Consider the following 24,909-nt stretch of genomic DNA (forward strand, 5'->3'; position numbering starts at 1 on the left):
CCCTGTACACTGTTGGTGGGAATATAAAAATGGTACAGCCACTATGGAAAATAGTAGAGAGATTCCTCAAAAAATTAAAAATTGAACTATCATACGATCTAGCACTCCCATTTCTGGGCATGTATCTAAAATAATTGAAAGAAAGATCTCAAAGAGATATCTACACTCCTATGTTCATTGCAGCATTTTTCACAATAGCCAAGATGCAGAAACCACTTAAATGTCCATTAATGTAGCCTAGATAAAGAAAATGCAGTATATAATACAGTGAAATATTGACCAGCCTTAAAAAAGAAGAAAATTCTGCCATGTGCAATAATATGGAGGAACCTTGAGGACATTATGCTAGATGAAATAAGCCAGTCACAGTAGGACAAATACTGCATGATTCCATTTATCTAAAATAGTCAAGCTCATAGAAACAGAGAGTAGAATGGTGGTTGCTAGGTGCAAAGGAAATGGGAGGTATTGTTCAATGGGTATAAAGTTTCAATCATGCAAGATGAACAAGTTCTAAAGACAAACATAGTGCCTTACTAGCAACAGTACAACGTAGTACCTGTACAACACAGTGCCTATGGTAACAATACCATTTGTAAGCTTAAAATTTAAGAGGGTAAATTTTAAATGGTCTTTAAATGGTCTTACCACAATAAAAAAAATAAATAAATAAGATGTACGGATACAGAAAGATCAAAAGTAAAGGAATTTAAAAAGATATCCCAGGCAATTACTTACCAAAAGTAAGCCAGTGTGTAGCTACATTAATATGAGAAATCACAGACTGTAAGGGAAAAAGTATTATTAGGGTTAAAAAATACCACATAATGATGAATTATAATTCATCAGAAACATATAATGATCCTGATGCTATGAGAACCTAGTAAAGCCTCAAAAGTTAGGTGTGGCCTTGTTACGTCTGGGTGGAAGCTCTAAGAATTAGCACGTGCTTTGCCACATGCCCTTGTTTTCCTCCACCATGGCAATCAGGACTGTCCAGATGGTACCTTCTCCATCAGCCTGGGTCCTAGAGTGAGGATAATGAAAATACTACTAGCAATTCATGATGCATATGGAGCACGAGTAAGAAATAAATCTTTACTGGGCTGCTTGTTTCTGACAGCTTTATTGAGGTAAAATCAGCACACAATGAACTACACATATTTAAAGTCTACAATTTGTTAAGTTTGGGCACACATATGCACCTGTAAAGCCATCACCACAATCAAGATAATGAACACATCCAATATCCCCCAAATTTCTTCATGTCCTTTGTGATCCCCCCTCTCATCATCACCCTCTGCTTGGTTCCACGTGACCACTGGATCTGCTGTGGTCATTGTAGATCATTTGTATTTTCTGCAATTTTATATACATGGAATCATACAGTATGTACCCTTGTTTGTCTTTCAATCAGCACAATTATTTTGAGATTCATGCATGCTGTAGGGTTCATAAATAGTTCATCCATACTTATTGAGTTGTATTCTGTCATATAGCTGTACATTTTTGTATTTATCCATTCACCCATGGATGGACATTTTGATTGTTTCCAGTTTTTGGCTATTACAAATAAAGCTACTATGAACATTCCTGTAGAAGTCTTTGTGTGGACGTATGCTTTCATTTCTCTTGGGTAAATACCTAGGAATGGCTGGATCAGATAGTAGCTGTATATCTACCTTTTAAAGAAACTGCCAAACTGTTTTACAAAAGTGTACAATGGTGGTTTTAAGTTTCATTTCCACAGTGACTAATAACATTGAGCTTATTTGTCCATCACCCATATATCATCTTTGGTGAAGTGTCTGTTTGAATATATGCCCATTTTTTTTGGGTTGTTTGTTTTCCTTTTCAACTCAAAACTTCTGACCTTTGGAAGACACTGTTAAGAGAATAAAAACACCGCTGAGGACAGGTTGTGTGTGTAACTATAAACAGTAGAACAAGAGAGATCTTTGTGGTAGTTTTGTATCTTGATTGTGGTGGTGGTTACACAAATATGTACATGTGATAAATAAAACATACATAGTATCAATGTTAATATTCCTGGTTTTGATAGTATATCATAATTATGTAAGATATAACTGTGAGATAATAGGAAATATATATATTGGTCTCTGCCCCCTGGTTCCTGGCCCAGAGCTCCTAAAACCCTTGTGGTTTCCTAAGTGATAAGAGCACTAGGAGCATCGTTTGTTTCAATATTTGGTCTTTGACCCCATCCCTGATACAGGGTGCTAAATCCCTTGGAATTTCCTGTGTGAAAGGAGGGTCGTTTGTTCTAATGAAATGACTCTGGGTGGACCCCCGGATGGCTCTTAGATGGGGGCTGGTCACCAGAAAGACCAAGCCATAACAAGAAGCTTGGGATCCGGCCCTCCACACCCACACCCACCCCTCCCCTGCCACAGAGGCTGAAAATACAGTTAATAATTGATCATGCCTGCATGAGGAAGCCTCCATAAAAATCTCAACAGAAGGGGTTCGTGGAGCTTCCAGCTTGGTGAACACATCCACCTTCTGGGAGGGTGATGCAACCCAACTCCACAGGGTCAGAAGCTCCTGTGCTTGGGACCCTCCCAGACCTCGCCCTGTGTATCTATCTGTTCATCTGGCTATTCATGTGTGTCCTTTATCATATCTTTTAATAAACTGGTAAACGTTAAGTCAGTGTTTCCCTGAGTTCTGTGAGCTGTTCTAGCAAATAACTGAATCCAAGGGGGAGGAAGTCATGGGAACCTCCGATTTGTAGCTAAGTTGGACAGAAGCTGTGGCTAATCATGGGGTCCTACTATTTGCCATTGGCCTCTAAAGCATGTGTGTTGGGGGGGAAGACTCATGGGAATGAGCCCTTAACCTGTGGGATTTGATGCATTTCCAGGTTGATTGTGTCATAATGGAGTTAAGCTGTAGGACAACCAGCTGATGTTGGGGAGAATTGCTTGTGAGGAAACTATCCCCCCGCCACATGCACACATCTGGTGTCAGAAGTGTGAGTGTGGTAGTGGTGTGAAAGTAAAGGAGAAACACAGGAGGAAGACTGGGTTTTTCTAAGTCAATAACCACTGAGGGAAATTGGGTGAAGGGTATACAGGGCCTCTGTACCATCTTTGCAACTACCCGTGAATCTAAAATTATTTCAAAAAAGAAAATAAACAAACCCCAGACTTTCTAAAATAAATGGTGTTTGGACAATTGATTATATATTAGGGAGAAAATAAAATTGGATCCCTATCTTACAATATATATAAAAGTCAACTCCTAGAGTATTAAAGACTTTAATATGAATAGAAAATTATTAGAGAAGACAGTATGGAAATTGTCTTTGTGACTGCAAGATAGGAAAATATTTCTTAATGTTCAAAAAAGAGCACACCAAAAGGAAGAAAATCAATAAACTTGACTACATTTATATTAAGCATTTTTGATTCACATAAAGAGAGTGAAAAGATAAGCTACAAACTGAGAGAATAATTGCAACACATAAAACCGAGTAAGATTTAATATCTAGGCTATATAAGTTACTTCTATACATCAATAAGAAAAGATAATTCAATTAGCAAAATGGACAAAGAAATGAATGGTATTTTCACTTAGGAGAAAGCATAAATAATCCATAAACATTTGAAAAAATTTTCCAGTTCATCTGAAATCAGGGAAATGAAAGTTGAAATCATAATAAAATCCAATTACACAGCCACCAAATGCAACAGTTAGATAATAGTGAATGTTAGCTAGAATATGGACTAAAGGGAACTTTCACGTGTTGCTGATATTGGTGTAAACTGGAAAAGTTCCCTAGGAAAATAGTATGTCGTTACCTTAATAGGTTGAACAATGCATACAAGCTAGGAATTCTACTATGAGGTATACTTCCTAGAGAAACTCTTGCACGTGGGCAGCAAGAGACATGTAGAAGAATGTTTATAGCTGCATTGCCTATAATAGCAAAACATACAAACAAATATAACAAAAATGATGGCTTCATCATTTTGAGATTTATCTATGTTATTGCATGAAGCTGCATTTGATTTTCACCACTCTATTGTATGAATACTGTTGTACTGGGGGAAATGCCACAACTTATTTACCTATTCTTTTCATTAAAAGCCCTAAAGCCAGACTGTTTTACGGGTGAATCTTTACTAAACTTTCAAAGGAACAGATAATTCTTATCTTATACATGTTATTCCAAAGGGGAGAAATTATCCAACTCATTTTTAAGAGGTTAATATAATACTGATACCAAGACCACTTAAGGGCTGTAGAATGGACAACCTCATTTGTGAACATGGGGGGAAAATTCTAAATAAAATATTAAAATTTAAACCTAGTAGTAAATTTAAAAATAATGTATTACATACAACCAGAGTACAACTTATTCTAGGAATGTAAGGATTCTTGAAAATTAAAAACTGTCGGTGCTTTTGGCTTCCTAACCTAGTCCCACTACTTATTTGTAGGCAATAAATAGCACAGGCAAGGAGAACAATCCAAGCAGTAAGCCACTACAGTTACTGTGATCCAGGACAAATTATATGGAGGACCAGGGAATGAATGTCTGGGGTTCATTCATACAGCAAGGCTAATGATTTCAACATACGGATAAAACGGATGTGCAACTGCATGCTTTATTAACTTTAACTAGGTCGAAGTTGACAGGAAAAACACCTGTCTTATGGATCCAGAACCCAGAAGCTCTCCTGGGTGTAAAGGCTCAGGATAATGTTTTTCTTTCAGGACATCATGTCTTTGTCTTCTGCATAAATCCCTTGTAACTGCCTCCCCAGATCTTCCCCCAAGGTAGAGTTAACATCTCTAACTTCCACTTATTTCATTTGCAGGTGGTATTATTGCCTTAGAAGATCACAAATTTTACAACCATCATGTAATGAATAGATTCAGGTAAGGATCATCAATGTATATACTAAACTATTGGGTGAAAGATTGTTGCAGAACAGGAAATTTACATGGTTTCAAAGTATCATTCCATAGGTTAACTGATTAACTATAAAGAGGAAAAGGTAACTTTAAAGTAGAATTCTGATGGATACCACCTGAAACAAATTATCAAATTTACCATCACCAATAACAAGGCAAACTGACATTATGTGCCTCTTGATGTGATGTGATGGGAGGTACACATCATCACACATATAGTATTTTTGCCAAAAATGATTCACCTGAATCTAATTGTTGAGGGGAGGGTGACCAAATCCAGATTGTGGGACATTCTAAAAGACAACTTCCCTGGACTCTTCAAAAACAGTAGAGTCATGAAAGACCACCTATGTGTGTGTGCATTGCATACATGCATGTGTATGTGTACTGTTCTAGATTAAAGGTAAAGATAAAAGGATACTAAAAAGGCTTGACAACCAAATGCACTGTGGGATCCTTAACTGGATCGTAGATCAAATAAGAAAAAAGTTATAAAGGAAATTGGCGATAATTGATGAAATTTTACTATGTTATTGTAACATAGGAATGTTAAATTCCTTGGATGTAATAATGGTATTGCAGATATTTAGGAGAGTGTTCTTGTTAAAGAACTACATGCTGAAGTGTTCAGGCATGAAGCGTCTTCATGTCTGGAACTTTTCAAATAGTTCAGCAAAAAGAGAAAAAAGTACATAGATGGATACCCAGATAAATAAAATGTGGCCAAACGTTAACAACTGGTGAATCTAGGTAATGGATAAGCTATTAATTCATTATACCATAAGTTCACCTTTTCTGGGGATTATTTTTCAAAATAAAAAGTTGGGGGGGCTTCCCTGGTGGCGCAGTGGTTGAGAGTCCGCCTGCCGATGTAGGGGACACGGGTTCGTGCCCCAGTCCGGGAAGATCCCACATGCCGCGGAGCGGCTGGGCCCGTGAGCCATGGCTGCTGAGCCTGCGCGTCCGGAGCCTGTGCTCCGCAGCGGGAGAGGCCACAACAGTGAGAGGCCCGCGTACGGCAAAAAAAAAAAAAAAAAAAAAAAAAAAAAAAAAAAGTTGGGGAAAAAGCAAAAAGAAAAAACTAAAAAAACATGCACTACTACAGTTGGCAAAAGGCAAGGGTAGCAAGGGAGAAAGGATATGCAGTGCAAAATTACAGAAACTTTAATCTTACTTGGTTAATCACCCACTGTGTTCTTGAAACCCTCACTTTTGTGGTCACAAAAATGGAAACATTCCATACTTTTTGTTTTTCTCCTCTCTCTTCATAAGGTCTGACCCATCTGAATAGCTTCTCCTGAATTTACTTATTAGTGAATTTATTTCTTGGTAGTTAACCTTGATGCTTTTCCCACCTGCTATATAATAAACTCCCCTTCTCAATTCCCCCCCATTGATCAATGCTGTCTTTTCAACAAGTGAAATTCACCTTAATAGCTTAAAGGAGGAAAACTATATGATTGTTGCCCTCAGTGCAAGGAAAGCACACAATAAAATTCAGTGCCTCCTAAAAAGTGAGAAAAGAATTTCCTTAATATGAAAAGGAGCATCTGTAGCAAAACCTCCATCAAACCTCATACATTAAAGTACAAGTACGCTTATGAGCCTTAGAAGCATTTCCTTTAATAGTGGTAATGAAGTAGACCATTAGGATGCAGGGTACTTCTATCACCACTAATGTTCAGTGTGATATTGGAGGTCCTGACCAACACAATAAGACCAGAAAATGAAAGAGTAACTCTAAGGATTGGAAAGGAAGAGATTTATTTGCAGATTATATGATCATTTGCATAAAAATAATCATAATAAGAATAGCTAATGTGTATGAGTACTTAATATATTGCAGGACCAGTTCAGTAAGCATTACATGTATAAATGCCACTTAATCCTACTTTAAAACAACCCTAGGAGATAGGTGTAACTATTATCCCCATCTTACAGATAGTGACACTAAGGCACGGAGAAGGTAAGAAATTCGCTCAAGATCAACCAAAGCAGTCTAATTCTAGGCCCTTAAGTTTTAATCACTCTTCTATATTATAACTTTACTGTCATCAACACAACTTGCGACAAAGAGAGGTATGAGAGGTAGTCAAGAGCCAATGCAATAAAGTTAGTATGTCTTTAGAGCTAGAGGAGAAGGCGTAACAGTGGTTCTCAATATTGGCTGCATACTGGAATCACTTGGAGAGCTTTGAAAAATCCTGATGCCCAGCCTGCACCCAGACCAATTACGTCTGAATCTTGGAAGAAGGGTGGAAAGGCCTCGTTAGGGCCCAGTCGCTCCGTGGCATGTGGGATCCTCCCGGACCGGGGCACGAACCTGTGTCCCTGCATCGGCAGGCGGACTCTCAACCACTGTGCCACCAGGGAAGCCCCGCCTCAGTAGTTTTTAAAGAACAATTGCATTAAAATGTCTTAAGAGAACTCAAGAATCCATTCAAATTGTGGTGTAAGTTTCCTTTCTTGCTAGCTGGGTGAGGCTGCACACTCTGAGCAGATGAATTACAGAAGGGTGTAATTTGAACCCAGGAGAAGGATAGGGACTAGAAGTCCCACATTGTGGTGGAGACTGTAAAAAGGTCTCAGTGTATCCACATGTGGCTCAGATAGAGTCATCCTGAACCCTGCAAAGCTCAGGTGTCAAATCTGACTGATAATGACTTATTGTGCTAATAAATTGTCAACCCAATAGCCTCGACTTGTCTAAGGTGTCAATCTCAGCCTTCCTAAGAAGGTAACTATATCACAGCCAGGAACTGTTAAGCTGGTTACCTCAATGTGGCCTCCCTAGATGGTAACTCTATCATGATTGTGAATTGTTGACCCAGTAATCTGAAATCCCTGGAGACAGTAGAACTTCTTTTTCAGTGCGTAAGTGGCTTTTCAAGTCTGAAAATGCTTAGAATTAAATATAGAAATGGGGACTTCCCTGGTGGTCCAATGGCTAAGACTCCGTGCCCCCAATGCAGAGGGCCCAGGTTTAATCCCTGGTCAGGGAACTAGATCCCACATGCTGCAACTAAGATTTCGCATGCCGCAACTAAAGATCCCACATGCCACAAGTAAGACCCAGCACAGCCAAATAAATAAATAAATATAGAAATAAAAAATAAATCAAACCTATCACATAAAATACTTCTGTGTTTAAAATAATTGTGTGTATGTGTTTGGTACTTAAAATGTAATTTTGAAATAATATGGCATATTGAAGAATCTAAGAGATTAGCCTAGTTTGGTAGATTAGACCTATGAAATGTAAGGAAATTTAATTGTTTGTAAATAATATCCTTTTTTATTTATTTATTTTTTTTGCGGTACGCGGGCCTCTCACTGTTGTAGCCTCTCCCGTTGTGGAGCACAGGCTCCGGACGCGCAGGCTCAGCGGCCATGGCTCACGGGCCCAGCCGCTCCACGGCATGTGGGATCTTTCCGGACCGGGGCACGAACCCACGTCCCTTGCATCGGCAGGCGGACTTTCAACCACTGTGCCACCAGGGAAGCCCAATAACAATATTATTATTATTATTTTTTTTTCTGCATTACGCGGGCCTCTCAATGTTGTGGCCTTTCCCGTTGCAGAGCACAGGCTCCGGACGTGCAGGCTCAGCGGCCATGGCTCACAGGCCTAGCCGCTCCGCGGCATGTGGGATCTTCCCGTACCGGGGCACGAACCCGTGTCCCCTTCATCGGCAGGCGGACTTTCAACCACTGCGCCACCAGGGAAGCCCACAATATTATTTAAAAAAAAAATTTTTTTTTGGCCATGACGTGGAGCTTGTGGGATCTTAGCTCCCCGACCAGGGATTGAACCCAGGCCCTTGGTGATGAGAGCACAGAGTCCTAACCACTGGACCACCAGGGAATTCCCATGTAAATAATATTAGAATACTAGATCTACTAGATCTATATGTTATTTATTTATTTGTTTTAAAATTTATTTATTTATTTACTTGTGGCTGCTTTGGGTCTTCATTCCTGCATGCAGGCTTTCTCTAGTTGCAGCAAGTGGGGGTTACTCTTCGTTGCGATATGCGGGCTTCTCATTGCAGTGGCTTCTCTTGTTGTGGAACACGGGCTCTAGGCGCACGGGCTTCAGTAGTTGCAGCACACGGGCTCAGTAGTTGTGGCTTGCGGGCCCTAGAGCACAGGCTCAGTAGTTGTGGCACGTGGGCTTAGTTGCTCTGTAGCATGTGGGGCCTTCCCGGACCAGGGCTTGAACCTGTGTTTCCTGCATTGGCAAGAGGATTCTTTTTTTTTTTTTTTTGCGGTATGTGGGCCTCTCACTGTTGTGGCCTCTCCCGCTGCGGAGCACAGGCTCCGGACGCGCAGGCCCAGCGGCCATGGCCCACGGGCCCAGCCGCTCAGCGGCATGTGGGATCCTCCCAGACCGGGGCACGAACCCGTGTCCCCTGCATCGGCAGGCAGACTCCCAACCACTGCGCCACCAGGGGAGCCCTGGCAGGAGGATTCTTAACCACTGTGCCACCAGAGAAATCCTGATCCATATGTTATTCATATATATGTAACAAATTTTTGTTAAGTACTTGGGAAGAATTTGCTCGCTAGAGATGAAAGTTGATTGAGTAGGCATATGATGGGTGTAAAATGAAAAGAGAATACATGAAATTTATATTCAGTTTACAATGTTTAATGAAATTACATTTTATAAATTTTAAAATGGGTTTGTTTTTTTTTTTTTGGTGATACCCGGGCCTCTCCCACCTCGGAGCACAGGCTCCAGATGCGCAGGCCCAGCGGCCATGGCTCACGGGCCCAGCCACTCCGCGGCATGCGGGATCCTCCCAGACAGGGGCACGAACCCGCGACCCCTACATCGGCAGGTGGACTCTCAACCACTGCGCCACCAGGGAAGCCCCAAAAATTGGAATTGTTTAACAGAGTTTAATTGTTCTGCCTGAGTTACCCGAACAATAATAAAAGATCCCCTTAAGCCTAATCATTATTTTTATATAAATTAATCAATTTATAAATAGAATAATATATTTGTAAGTTGAACTTTTAAGTTTTAAATAAAGCCAAGGTTTTGAGTTTGTAGCTGAAAAAATTTAATATTAATTTAGAACTTAAAATGCTGTAGTGTTTTGTGCTCACAAAATCTGCCCTCAGACATGAAAAAAAAATCACATCAACACTATTATTATCTGCATTTAACTGATGAAGAAATGGAAGCTCAGAAAGGTTAAGAAAACAGGAATCAACTCCATGTGTGTGTGGCTTTAAAGCCTGTGCTCTTAACCAGTGTGCATGTGGTTTCCCTGATGGATCAACCTCCTGAAAAGTCAAATGACTTTGGAATAATTAAGTAAACTATTTTGAAGTGACTTAAGCAATGTCTGCTCATATGCATTATAGGTTGACTTCACAGCTAAGCGGTCAATTTCAGCTCAAGGAAAGAGACTTTACTGGCTCATGTGACAGAAAATTCTGGCTTCAGGCAGGGTTGCTACAGACTCAAACCCTGCTTCTCTCTGTCCATTTGTCTGTGTTGACTCCATTCAGACACAGGCTTTCTTGTGGTGCAAGATGACTGGTGCTATCCCTCTGGGCTCAAGGACAGCTGGAAAATGTGGCTGCCTCTCTCCCAGTGCTCCCACAAAGGAATCATTGCATCTCACTGACTCTGATTAGCTCATTACTGTGACCGAGAAAATGTGATGTTTTAAATGGCCATGCCTGGGGTCTCAGGTTGACCCCTAGAGTTGGAGGTGGAGTCAAATCCACCACAAACACATGGGCTGAGAGTAGGGAGGGAGCAGTCCTAGAGAAGGGTGACTGGATGACAGGCAGCAAAAACAGATGTCCATTACAGTGGGCAAACTTCTCTCGTACTTAAGTACCTCACTATATCATTCACATGTACTGCTGACATAGTCTCTTCCTTTTGGCCAGGAATCACGATACAACACTATAACTTAACTGTGTATCCTTTATTCTGCCCATTATTGCATTTTGAGAGCAGGGATATCTGTCTTTCCTTTCATCCGTGACCAAAATAAAAGCTGTTCAGGCACTTATCTAAATGAATGAAACCCAGATTACAGGAGCCTGGGTTTGTTACCTCAGAAGAGAAATAAGGAAGATGGGAAAGTGTTTTTATGGTATTGTGGGTGGTAGCTATGTAGTATAAGGAAGGTAAGTCAAATTCACCAGACACTTATTGATAACTTCTTTGTGTTAGGCTGATTCCTGTTGGGGACAGTGTTCCAGTGGCCTTCAAGGAGCAACCAGCCTAGAGGAAGAGACATATGGAAGGTGTTGGTTACTGTGATATGGTTTCGGCCCAGATCCATGTTAGAATGGGCCACCATATAGCCCTTGGTAATGGGTTGAGTCCTGGGGAGGGTTGGGGTTATCAAGTGTAATGTTGATTGGGTTTAAGGTTTTTAGTTTCCATTTATGGAGCACCCCCATCAAGTTACTTATACCCAAGGCCTGGGGCCTGGGGAGTAGGCAGGTCAAAAGGCTCCCAGAGTAGGCCCAGGTCCTGGCTCAGGGTTAAAACCACCACTTCAGAGTGCGAAGAACCTAGTCACAAATAGCCCCAGATACCCACAAAACCACAGACATATGGGGCAAATTGGGACAAAGCAGAGACCATGCTTCCAGACACCCAAAGGAATGGAGCATTGTCCCAGAGACAGCATGTCTGCAGACATGGAAAGGGTACTGCTTAGTTCCAGAGGGGGGGTGTGCAGGGTGCCTGAGCTTGAGACTTTGTGAAATAGAGTTGATCACACTTTTTACTTTGGCTGTTCAGAGGAAGGACATCTTTATCAAACTGCACCCATTCTGAAAACCTGACTGTGGTCATTCAGAAGCCAAGGCTTGCATGGGAAGTGGGGGGAAACAGGAGGAGAGCTGGAGAAGGACCCATTCAGGCTCTATGAGAGAACAGCTCATTCCTTTTCCCTCCTACCTTCCTGGAGGGAGAGGCTAGTGATAGAAGGCAGCCCACCATGATACTCGTTTCTCAGTGTATGTGGGTCTGAGGTAAACATGGAGAACTTCTTAAGGGTAAACAGGGAATAGCCTGCCCTCCTGGTCAAATGGTAACCCTGCTGCTGTTACATATGGGCCCAGGACGGCTTCCCATCACTCATCACTCAAGGCCTGCCAGACAGTTCCCTTGACCCAGATGCCCCAGGTAGGGGATGGAAGAGAACCTGAACAGGGAGCTGACACCCTGTCAGCACAACAGGGGCAGAGTTAGAAAACACAACCCCAAGGGAAGCCAGAGGAATACTAATCTGGACCCTCCAGAAACATTGTCTTCAAACTGGGTATGCATACCCCTGGGGGTTCACAAAAACTTTCCAAGAGGTATGTGAACATATTTAGCTTAAAGGGAATCAATGTAAAGATCCTCAGCCTCCAGGTGTACTCTTTACAAAAATTAATCTGACTAAGAGGAGTGATGACAGCAAGATGGTAAAATAAGAAGCTCAGACTCCCTTCCCCAACAGAGACATTGACGTAACAATAATATACAGTCCAAAAAGCCTTTATGAGAATTCCAGAAACCAGTGAAGAAACTCACAGTACCCAGGCAAACTAAAAGCCAAGAACAGCTACACTGAAACAGATAAGAGGAACCATTTCATTTCACTTACAATAGCCCTTCTCCCAAGCTGGCACGCTTGGAGCACTCAGGAGTAAAACAGAAATCATAGAGTGAGTGCTCTCAGACCACAGTGGAATTAAACTAGAAATCAACAACAGAAAAATGGCTAGATAATCCCCAAATACATGGAATTTAAAGTATTAAATAAACTTTAAATAACACAAAGCTTCTAAACAACACACAGTCCAAAGAAGAAATATCAAGAGAAATTTTAAAATGTTTTGAACTAAATGAGAAACACAACTTATCAAAATTTGTGGGATGTAGCAAAAGAAGTGCTTTGATGGCACTGAATAACATATATTAGAAAAGAGGGAAACTCTAAACTCAATAATCTAAGCTCTACCTTTGGAAGTTTAGAAAAAGAAGAGAAAACTAAATCAAAAGTAAGCAGAAGAAAAGAAATAATAAAAATTAGAGCAGAAATCAATGAAGTTGAAAACAGGATATCAATAGAGAAAATGATCAAAACTGAAAGCTGGTTCTTTGAAAAGATGAATAAAGTTGATAAGCCTCTAGCTAGGCTAACTGAGAAAAAAGAGGACACAAATTTCTAATATCAGAAGTGAAAAAGGGGGCATCTGATCCCATGGACATTAAAAGGATAATAAAGGAATATGAGCAACTCTATGCCCACAAATTTAATAATCTAGATGAAATGGGCCAATTCCCTGAAAGATATAAACTATCAAAACTCACATAAGGGGCTTCCCTGGTGGCGCAGTGGTTGAGAGTCTGCCTGCTGATGCAGGGGACGCGGGCTCGTGCCCCGGTCCGGGAAGATCCCACATGCTGCAGAGCGGCTGGGCCCGTGAGCCATGGCCGCTGAGCCTGCGCGTCCGGAGCCTGTGCTCTGCAACGGGAGAGGCCACAACAGTGAGAGGCCCGCGTACCGAAAAAAAAAAAAACCAAAAAAACATAAGAAGAAACAGGAAATCTGAGTAGGCTTATATTTATTAAAGAAATTGATCAATATTTAATAACTTCCCCAAACAGAAAGCACCAGGCCCAGGTGGCTTCATTGGTGAATTCTACCAAATATTTAAGGAAGAAATTATATCTATTTTCTACAATTCCTCCAGAAGACAGAATCAAGAAGGACTACTTCCTAACTCATTCTATGATATCAGCATTATGCTAATACCAAAACTAGACAAAGACCTTACAAATACAGAAAACTACAGAAAAATATCTCTCATGAACATAGATACAAAAATTCTCAACAAAATATTAGTAAATGGAATCCGACGATGTATTCAATATAAAAAGAATTACAGAGGGAGGATTCTGGGAAGATAGTACAGTAGGAAGCACCTGGAATCTGTTTCCCCACCAAGACAACAATTGAACTGGCAGAATCTGTCTGATGTAGCTGTTTTGGAGATCTGGCTGGAGTCTACTGAAAGCCTGCAACTTACAGGGGAAGGCCTGGATGATAAATAGCAGTTAATTCTGGTCAATTTCAGCTCTTAGCACAGTAGCAGGTACTCATCCTCCGCTCCAGCCTCATAGCAGGCAACACACACATTTCTTGGAGTAACCTACACAGAGCTAGTGGGAGCCATGGTCAATAAAAAGGACACTGTCCTCCAAATATTGGGGATCTGTGCTCTGATTGCTGCTGCTGCTTTCTTTTTTTAAAATAATTTTTATTGGAGTATAGTTGATTTATGTTATATTAGTTTCAGGTGAACAGCAAAGTGAATCAGTTATACGTATACATATATCCACTCTCTTTTAGATTCTTTTCCCATATAGGTCATTACAGAGCATTGAGTAGAGTTCCCTGTGCTATACAGTAGGTCCTTATTAGTTATCTATTTTATATATAATAATGTGTATAGGGGCTTCCCTGCTGGCGCAGTGGTTAAGAATCCACCTGCCAATGCAGGGGACACAGGTTCGAGCCCTGGTCCAGGAAGATCCCACATGCCACAGAGCAACTACTAAGCCTGTGCTCTAGAGCCTGTGAGCCACAACTACTGAGCCCACGTGCCACAACTTGTGAAGCCCACGCACCTAGAGCCCGTGCTCTGCAATAAGAGAACCACTACAAATGAGAAGGCTGCGCACCACGACGAAGAGTAGCCTCCACTTGCCGCAACTAGAGAAAGTCTGTGCACAGCAACGAAGACCCAATGCAGCCAGAAATAAATAATAATAAATAAGTAAATATTTTAAAAAATTTTAAAAAATACTGTGTATATGTCAATCCCAATCTCCCAGTTTATCCCTTCTCCCCTTTTCCCCCTGGTAACCATACACTTATTTTCTATGTCTGTGACTCTATTTCCGTTTTGTAAATAAGTTTATTTGTACCATTTTTTTAGATTCCACATATAAGCAATATCATAAGATACTTGTCTTTCTCTGTCTGACTTACTTCACTCAGTATGACAGCCTCTAGGTCTGTCCATGTTGCTGTAAATGGCATTTGATTGCTGCTTCTGATCACAGAGGTGCCAAGAGAAGGGCAGCTATTGTTGTTGTATCTTCCCCCACTGTCACAAGCCACTCCCCCTCTGGTTCAAATGACTTCCAGGTGATTTAAAGGACCAGCACCCTTTTCCTGACCTTCATTTTTCTTTTTCTCCTTTTGGAGCCCAGATATTAAAGACTAGGAGATTCAAAAACAACTGCATATATGGGGAAAATTAGAATGTGACTGTACATACCCAGGGAAAGATGCAGGTCCAGAAAAGACCTGAGGAGACCTTAAGTTTACATCTCAGGCTGATCTGTGGCGCAGAGACAGCCTACAACAATAAAACAAAAAAACAAACAAATCCATCAAGTCCTGGGGATGGGAGAGAATATGATTTCCAAAGTTACCACATTATTAGATTCAAATGTCCAGTTTTCAACAACAATAAAAAATCACAAGGCATACAAAGAAACAAGAAATCATGGCCCATTCAAAAAATAAAAAAATTTTAAAAACCAACAAAAACTGTCTCTGAAAAAAGCCTGATGGCAAATCTACTAGAAAAGACTTAAAACATTTGTCTTAAAGATGCTTAAAGAACTAAAGGGAGATGTAGAGAAAGTCAAGAAAGTAATCTATGAGCAAAATGGCAATATCAAGAAAGAGATAGAAAACCTAATAAGAAGCCAAAAAGAAATTCTGGAGCCAGAAGTTATAATAACTGAAATGAAAAATTCACTAGAGAGATTCAAAGTCACATTTGAGCAGGCAGAAGAAAGAATCAGTGAACTTGAAGATAGGACAATAGAAATTGTTAAGTCTGAGGAACAGAAAGAAAAAAGATTAAAGAAAAGTGAACAGAGGGCTTCCCTGGTGGCGCAGTGGTTGAGAGTCCGCCTGCCGATGCAGGGTACACGGGTTCGTGCCCTGGTCCGGGAAGATCCCACATGCTGCGGAGCGGCTGGGCCTGTGAGCCATGGCCGCTGAGCCTGCATGTCCGGAGCCTGTGCTCTGCAATGGGAGAGGCCACAGCAGTGAGAGGCCCGCGTACCGCAAAAAAAAAAAAAAAAAAAAAGTGAACAGAGCTTAAGGGAACTGTGGGACAACATCAAGCAGACTGATTATATGCATTGCAGGAGACCCAGCATGACAAGAGAGAGAAAGGGACAGAGAAAATTTGAAGAAAACAATGTTTGAAAACTTCCCAAATTTGATGAAAAATATGAATATAAACATCTAACAAGCTCAATGAACTCCAGGTAAGATGAACTCAGAGACTCATACTGAGATATAAAAGCAGCGGGAAAGAAGCAAATCATCACACAAAAGTGAGCCTCAATAAGATTTTTGGCAGATTTCTCATGAGAAACTTTGGAGGCCAGAAGGCAGTGGGCCAACATATTCAAAGTGTTCAAGGGAAAAAACTGTGAACCAGAATCCTATATCTGGCAAAACTGGCCTTCAAAGGTGAGGGAGAAATTAAGACATTCCCCAATAAACAAAAGCTGAAGAAATCAATCTCTATACTTGATCTGCAAGAAATGCTCAAGGGAGTCCTGCAATGTGAAATACAAGGACATTAAACAGTAACTTGGAGCCATATAGAGAAATAGAAATCTCAACGGAAGTAAATACATGGGCAATTACAAAAGCTAGTATTATTGTAACAATGGTTTGTAACTGCATATTTTGCTTTCAACATGATTTAAGAAACTAATACATTTAAAGAAAAGAATCTAATTAGTCTAAAAGCTAGTAGTCTTGTAACTGGTTTGAAACTCCAAATTTCATTTTTGACATAATTTAAGAGACTAATGAATTTAAAAGAATTATTAGTTTATGTTTTGGGGCACACAGTGTATAAAGATGTAATTCTGTGGCATCAACAACCAAAAGGGGTGGGGATGGAGATGGAAAGGAGCAGAGTTTTTGCATCTTATTTAAGTTAAGTTGTTATAAATTAAAATTTGAATGTTATAAGTTAAGGATGTTCAATGTAGTTCCCATGATAATCACAAAGAAAAGAACTACAGAATATAAACAAAAGAAAATGAGAAAGGAATGCAAATGTTTTGCTACAAATAAATCAACTAAACACAAAAGAAGACAGTAACAGAAAATGAGGAACAAAAAGCTATGGAGCATATAGAAAACAAGTAGCAAAATGACAGAAGTAAGTCCTTCCTTATCAGGAATTACTTTAAATGTAAATGGATTAAGTTCTCTAATCAAAAGACAGAGACTGAAAAAAAAAAAAAAAAAAGACAGAGACTGGCAGAATGGATAGAAAACACATAATCCAACTATATGCTGCCTACAAAAGACTCACTTTATTTTATTTATTTTTTATTTTTTTAAACTTTTTATTTTATATTGGAGTATACATATACATGTATCCATTCTCCCCCAAACTCCCCTCCCATCCAGGCTGCCACATAACATTGAGCAGAGTTCCCTGTACTATACAGTAAGGTCCTTGTTGGTTATTCATTTTAAATATAGCAGTGTGTACATGTTCATCCCAAACTCCCTAACTATCCCTCCCCCCACTTTCCCCTTTGGTAACCATAAGTTTGTTTTCTATGTCTGTGAGTCTGTTTCTGTTTTGTAAGTAAGTTCATTTGTATCATTTCTTTTTAGATTCTGCATATAAGGGATGTCATACAATATTTCTCTTTCTCTGTTTGACTTACTTCACTCAGTATGACAATCTCTAGGTCCATCCATGTTGTTGCAAATAGCATTATTTCATTCTTTTTAATGACTGAGTAATATTCCGTTATATATATGTACCACATCTTCTTTAGCCATTCCTCTGAAAAGACTCACTTTAGATCCAAAGACACAAATACAGTAGATTGAAAGTGAAAGGATGGAAAAAGATATTCCATGGAAATAGTAAGCAAAAGAGAGCAAAAAGACAAAATAGACTTTATATCAAAAAAGGTTACAGATTACTAGGGGTATTAGCAGAGGTAAGGGTGTAAGAAAAAGCAGGCCAGAGAGTACAGAGTTTTAAATGGCAGGCTAGGTATTCTTTCTGCAGTGTGCAGTCATCAAGGCCATCCAGCAGGGAGGAGCCATAATCCTAGACCTGAGTGTGAAGGATGAAATGAGAAGAGTGTGGAGGAAGTCAACTTGGTTGAGGAGTTATTTCAGTTTACTCAGAGAACAATATACCTTTTTCCAGAAATGTCCTGATATAAAATACCCCTAATAGGGTCTGCCTCTGAAAATATGTCTCAAAGAGTTAGACATGATTTTTGATAGTATAAAATGAAAGGCTAAAGCTTGCCCAAGCTCCAGCACCTATTGCCCCAAAATAAAAGAACAAACAAATGTACAGATTTTGACCAAGTTGCTTTTGTTCTAATTGGTTTTTAAGAGAGCCAGCATAGGTTGGCTGTATAATAATACAATAATAATAAAACACAACATTGTAAATCAACTATACTTCAATTAAAAAAAGAATTAAAGGGCTTCCCTGGTGGCGCAGTGGTTGAGAGTCTGCCTGCTGATGCAGGGGACACGGGTTCATGCCCTGGTCTGGGAGGATCCCACATGCCGTGGAGCGGCTGGGCCCGTGAGCCATGGCCGCTGAGCCTGTGCGTCCGGAGCCTGTGCTCTGCAACGGGAGAGGCCACAACAGTGAGAGGCCCACGTACCGCAAAAAAAAAAAAGAATTAAAAACAAATAAACAAACAAAATGATTATAGTAACCATTGAATGAGCACTTGCTATGAGCCAGGTACTGTAGATCTTTCCTCATTCAATACTCACAAACCTGTGATGTAGATTCACTTATTATCATCATTTCATAGATAAAGAAACTGAGTCTAAGAGACGTCAGAGTCAATATGCAGCATTACTTAGATTAAAATGCTGTGCTTTCTATTTCAAAATCATGTCTTTACCCATTGCACTTCATGTGCTTAAGCAGCTGTGCTTGGCAGACAGCGTATAGCATTGCCCCTGGGGATGATGTTGTGACAAGAAAAGAACTGCTTGACTTCTTTGTGTCTTGATTTGTTCAGCAATAAGTGGAAATAATAACTGCCTTTTTATCAGGCAGAGTAACGGGAGATAAGACTGTTTTTCTCTCTTGGTTTGATTGCAAAAGAGGCCATGTCCACCCATAGGTGTGAATGGACATAAGAGGCCACTTACAGAGTGTGGTTTGTGTTGGTGGCCCAAGTGCCGCTGCCTCATCTATACAATGGGTATAATAATAATAGTGTCCACCTCCTAGGATGTTGTAAGGATCCAGTGTATTCATACATGTCACAGATTTAGGACAGTGCTTGACAAATAGCACTCGCTATCTAAATGCTAGCCATTACTGGTATTAAAGATAGAAACTTGGCTACCAGGGATCACTGTGGCCATAAATATATGTAACCTCCAAGCAGAGATAGGGAGAAGCCTCACTCACCCTGGCTTTTTCTCAGTAGGCATTTAGTTAGGAAGATTAGCTAGCTATAATCTTGGCCAACAGTAAGCAGAGCGCAAAGAAAATGACAGGGATGGAGAAATAACGTTATCAGAAGATAAAAATACCTCCTAATTTTTACCATTTCTACAATCACGCACCACATTAAGAGTATACCAACTTGGTCTTGCCTACTCCTCACAGTTCTGTGGGGTAGGTGTTATTAACTGTGTCCTCTGTCAGCCTCCACTCCCACCTCTGTAAAAAGACAATAGAAAGTGATGGGAGAGGTGGGGGGAGGGTGGTCCTGCTGGGCTCCTGGCCGAGCAGCTTCTCTTGGCTCTCTCCGAGGCAGGAAGCGCCTCTTCCACAGGACGTCAGTGTAAGCCTGAGTAACAAAAAGAATTTCTCCCTCCTAAGCCATGGCACATCAGTTGCACAGAAATACCACTTTGGGAAACAGTCTTCAGGAGAGCCTCGATGAGCTCATACAATCTCAACAGATTACCCGCCAACTTGCCCTTCAAGTTTTACTTCAGTTTGATAAGGCTATATATTCAGTGTTGGTACAGAAGGTCAGGAACAGAGTCAATTCCAGGGCTATGTATGTTTGGCTACCTTCCCTAAAGAGTTACTGAGATTTCAAACGTCCGAAACATTATCTGCAGGATTGAAGGGCTCTCTAAATACATACAGATTCTGCGATAATGTATGGACTTTTGTATTGAATGACGTTGAATTCAGAGAGGTGACAGAACTTGATAAAGTGAAAATTGTAGCCTGTGAGTGGGACCTCTCTGGTGGACAAGTGGCTAAGACTCTGTGCTCCCAATGCAGGGGGTCCGGGTTCGATCCCTGGTCAGGGAACTAGATCCCACATGCCGCAACTAAGAGTTGCGCATGCCGCAACTAAAGTTTCCGCACGCGGCAACCAAAATAGATCCCGCAGGCTGCAACTAAGGATCCTGCATGCCACAACAAAGATCCTGCACGCGGCAGTGAAGATCCCATGTGCTGCAACTAAGACCCGGCGCAGCCAAATAATTTAAAAAAGTGTAGCCTGCGATGGTAAAAATACTGGCTCCAATACTACGGAATGAATAGAAAAAAATTGGCTTTTTAATGCCATCCTGTTATTGTTCATCTCTTTTCGAAGAGAAGCATAGGAGACTTTTTAAAAAATTTATTCTAGCATTGCAGAAATGACTACACCGTGCCGTACTATCGAGAATTCCAGTAGAAAGAAGCTTATAACTCTGTACCCTCTTACATTACATTTATTATACGTCATGAAGAAACAGAACTTTCTTCTTAATGACACATCAAACACTGTTGCCTTCCTAAGACTATTCTTTAATAAATTCATTTTAAAACAAACAAACAAAAAGTGATGGGTATTCTTGCTGGGCAATATGACCCCAGAGCCCACACTTCTAACCTCTACCCTCAGCTTCCTTGAGGGTTTACCACTGGGAACCAGACGTCAAGGTGGGGGGTCAACAGGCTGGGGTGGAGGTGGGGGAACTAAGACACACCATAATTACACCACAGTCTGCAGTAGGGTTTAAGGAAATAAATTATAGGCCCCCAGTACTTTGAGTTTCCTCGTTTAAAATTAGATTTTAAACCCTAGGCCACGAGTATCAATGGTACTTTCTGAGAAACTCTGAGTGAAGCCTGTTGACACAAGTGCTTTTGAAATTTCAAAACACCAACAGATCTTGTAACCTCTGCTTAGAAAGAAAGGAGGGAGGAGAGAGAATATCTACTTCCCAGGTTTTATAAAATTTAGGTTAAATTTATACTTATTCTTGTTTTGGGGTGTTTTTTTTTGCTTTTCAATTGCTTTATTAACTTCACATTTTCCATGTAAATGGGTGAAACTCTACTGTTGACAGAAACTTAGATTGGGTGCCAAGGCAATCTCCAATTAGAAGCTGGTAACACAGAACCCACCTGACATGGAAATTACGTAAGGTTCACAGCAAATGGATCAGAAAGGGCGTAGTAGGAAAATGCAAGAAAAAAGAGAACAACAGTGGGAATCACAGTATTAATCTCGTGGAAAATGGCAGGAGTCAAGGCATAAGGCAAAATTCATCACGATGGTCATGGTGATTAGAGAGCTCCCCCATAAGGATACGCAGACAACTCCTCAACTGCATCTCCCTAAGTTTTCTCCTGATTTCGCTCATCTCTTCATGAACATTTCCATATAATCTCCATCTCCACCCATCCCATCTTTGACCTGCCTATTGGGTATGGCCCATCAGAAATTAGGGACAAGTTGGCGAGCCTGTCCCCGTCTATTACTTCCTGCCGGCTGGTGGCCTTCGCCCCCTCCCAAAAGGCGGCTTTCCTTTCCTTTTTGCACAGGCTGCTCCATTTCTTCGTTTCCCTGGGCCTGTCCTTGCTGTCTCCTGCTCCTCCTGATTCCTGCCACAAGTGCGCCGCCGTGAAACTTAGTACTTATTCTTTATACTTATTTCTATCTTGCAGAGCAGTAGAAATTTCCAAGACTCGTTACTGGGGAAGGCAGTGAAATTTCTGTAAGAGTCAGAGGTTTGTTTTCATAATTATCTTCCGTGGGTTGTTTTCCCCTTACAACTATATTTTCATTATAGAAAACTATATGTGTTGCAATATAGGTCCCCTCCAAGTTGTAAAGTATGTCACAGGAGGGTGGACTTGCTCACTAACTCTATGATAACTAACCTGCTAAGTATAACTGCAAATTATAATGAACACAAACAAAATATCAAAACTGGGAAGTTTCTTCTTACATTAAAAAAAAACCCCAAAACAAAACCCAAAGTCCTCATGTGATATATGAGGCCCTACATGATCTAGCATCCTGCCACCTCTCTGCCCTCATCTCCCTGTCGCCCTGGTCCAGCCATCCTGGCCTCCTTGCTTGTCCTTCAACACACCAGACATGGTCCTGCCTTTGTACCTTTGGACTTGCTGTTCTCTTGGCTTAGAAAAGCCTTTCCCCCAGATTATGCATATGATTTGCTCCCTTACTTCATTCACATTTGTTCAAATATCACTCCCTCAGGGAGACCTTCAAATTATCTCATCTAAAATCAAGCCACCCACCCCACCCTCACATCCATCATCTTCTATTCTTTGGTTTTCCTTTTCTTCCCCATAACACAAATCACCATCTGACACTTTATTTGTTGATTGTTGATTGCTGGGTTTTCCCCACCAGAATGTAAGCTCCATGAAGGCAAATCTTTGTTTTGTTTGCTGCTGTATCCCCAGCCCTAGAACAATGCCTGGCACCCAGCAGGTGCTCAATAAATGAATGAAGTGAAACTAATGAAAAGATATGGGTTCCATGACAGGAAAGAGCTTGCCCTGGGAACCCTGCACCTGGTGGTTTAGGAGATGCCGACCATCAGAGCCAGAGATGACCTTGAGAAGGGAAGAGATCCCTGGGAATTCACAGAAACCTGGGGGGTGAGTACCAGACTTTATGAAGGGGGTGAAAGGGGGAATATGGAGTAACTCTAACTGACACATGCATCACACGCACATTATCTTATTTCATCTTAATATCACAACAGATGAGGAAACTGAAGATCAGAAAGGTGAAGTGACTTACCCATGGCTATTCAGCTAAGTAGCAGAGCCTCGATCTGAAGTCAGCTCTGTCTGACTCTAGAAACCATGTTCTTTTCAAGACACCACACAGCTGAGGAGAAAGTTTGGCAAAGAGTGTGTGTTCAGTTAAGTAACGGTTGAAGGAATGAACAAATGCTTCATAGAGAAAGTGTTAATTTGGTCTTTTTTGAGATCAAACAGCCTTATGGAGAGACCAAAGGCAGACCTGGAGAAAGAAGGAGATTGAACAAAAAGTTTTAAGATTAGACAGTTAGGTGAGGAGCTGTCCAGGGAACACTGAGTACATCAGCTTAGCTGGATCTTAGAGTGTTAATGGAGCATTTTGGGAGATAAGGTCTCCAAGGACCCAAATGTGAAAGATCTTGACTGCTTGGTTATGGAATTTGGACTTTACCATGAGACGGTGGGGAGCATTAAGCTGTAGAGTAATGTGCTCAGACACTGCTTTAGGAAGTCATTCTGGGGTGCTGGGGATGGGATTACCAAATGGATTTATTGTAAAAGTCCCAGTGAAGAGTTATCGCTAAAGCAGTCAGTTCTCTCTGAACCCACGAAAGGTTGAGGTTAAAACCAGCCCTGACCTAAACATTCACACAACAGCCACTAGTTGGCAGCAATGTCCCAAGAAACAGGTGAGCCAGCCTCCAAGTAGGAGCTTCCTCAGCCAACTCCTTGGGCTGTGATGGGGTATGGTCACCTGGTGGAACACAAGAGTAGTTGGGAGAACAGCCTGTGTGGAGGGAACCCCAAAGACGCACAGGGGAAGGAGTATGTGGAGGTCAGAGGACAGGGTGATCAATGCCTGGAGGATGGTTGCAGTGGGATGGGGGGCAGGGGTGAGAGGGGAGGCTGCATCTGAGAGGTAGAAACTGATTGCAAATGGCCTTGAATTTCCAGGCTAAGAAAGCTGGACATTATCCTGAGGGAAATGGGGACCCAGGAAACCCATGTTTAAGTAGAAGAGAAACATGACTAGACTTGCCTTTTAGAAAGATCACCAAGATTGCAGTGTGGAGAATGAGGGGAAAGAGACAGGAAGCAGAGAAAACAGTGAGGAGGTGCTGCAGTGATCCCCAGAGAGATGATGAGTGGTCTGAACTAGGGTCAGCAATTGAAGTGGACAGAAGGGGTCAGATTTGTAGGTGACTTAAGAAATAAAAATCATAGAATGAGAAAGAGGGCATTAAAATGTAGTTTTCACAGAAGAGAATGAATATTCTCTCCCCATTATTAAGAACACTTTCTGAATTGTTGGATTTTCTCCCTAAAACTGCAGTGGAAGAGCTCAGATCCTGGAACTTCTTTAGGTCTAAATTCACTCAGTCTGTGGTGGGAACCGGCGACAAAGGAATGACTTAGCAGTTGCCTCCCCACTGGTGGAATAACAGTCAACTGTACAGTGTGGAGAGGGCTTTGATGGAGGAAATACAGGACAGTGTGGGGTCCAGCGGGGGAACCTGATGTAGGTTTCCAGGGAGAGGAGACTTGTGAGCCCAAAATATGCAAAGGATCTCACAAAACTGTCAGTGAGCTAAGCACTGGAAAAGAAGGGAGTCTGGGAGCAGCCCCGTTACCTGTTTACCCCTTTTCGTCACAAACCGTAGGCGTCACCTTATGCGCGATAAGGTGTCCCAGGTGAGCTACCAGGATGAAAGCGCTAACCCAGCCACGGTCGCCAGCTCCTGGAGCAAACTCACTTCCCAGAAGACAGACATGCTTAGTGTCCCTCAGAGGCTCCTGGACCGCCGCCCAGGGCAGACAGGCTGTGATTGGTGGGAGCCTGGGGCCCGCCCCTCACCAGCCCAACACTGCGGTTCTGATTGGTGGAGAAACCGC

The 24,909-nt window shown here is 41.3% G+C and overlaps 1 protein-coding gene, 1 long non-coding RNA gene and 1 pseudogene across 2 annotated transcripts in view; 1 reads left to right on the forward strand and 2 right to left on the reverse strand.

Moving 5' to 3' along the window:
• Positions 1-22,887, forward strand: part of ZNF691 (zinc finger protein 691) — a 53,356-nt gene extending 30,469 nt beyond the window's left edge. The window contains exons 2-4 of the transcript XR_004349134.1: positions 4,848-4,908; positions 21,943-22,005; positions 22,794-22,887. The gene's annotated coding sequence lies outside the window, so the exon portion shown is untranslated. The remainder of the gene's footprint in view (positions 1-4,847; positions 4,909-21,942; positions 22,006-22,793) is intronic.
• LOC116750873 lies at positions 15,004-24,788 on the reverse strand. The gene is made up of 3 exons (XR_004349137.1): positions 24,648-24,788; positions 23,054-23,143; positions 15,004-15,345 (listed from the first exon to the last, which is right to left on the reverse strand). It is a non-coding gene; the product is annotated as an uncharacterized LOC116750873 (long non-coding RNA).
• On the reverse strand, positions 20,847-21,997 carry LOC116750867 (annotated as a pseudogene).
• Positions 24,789-24,909: the final 121 nt, after the last annotated feature.

Source organism: Phocoena sinus, chromosome 1, assembly GCF_008692025.1.
Source record: "Phocoena sinus isolate mPhoSin1 chromosome 1, mPhoSin1.pri, whole genome shotgun sequence".
NCBI lineage: Eukaryota > Metazoa > Chordata > Mammalia > Artiodactyla > Phocoenidae > Phocoena > Phocoena sinus.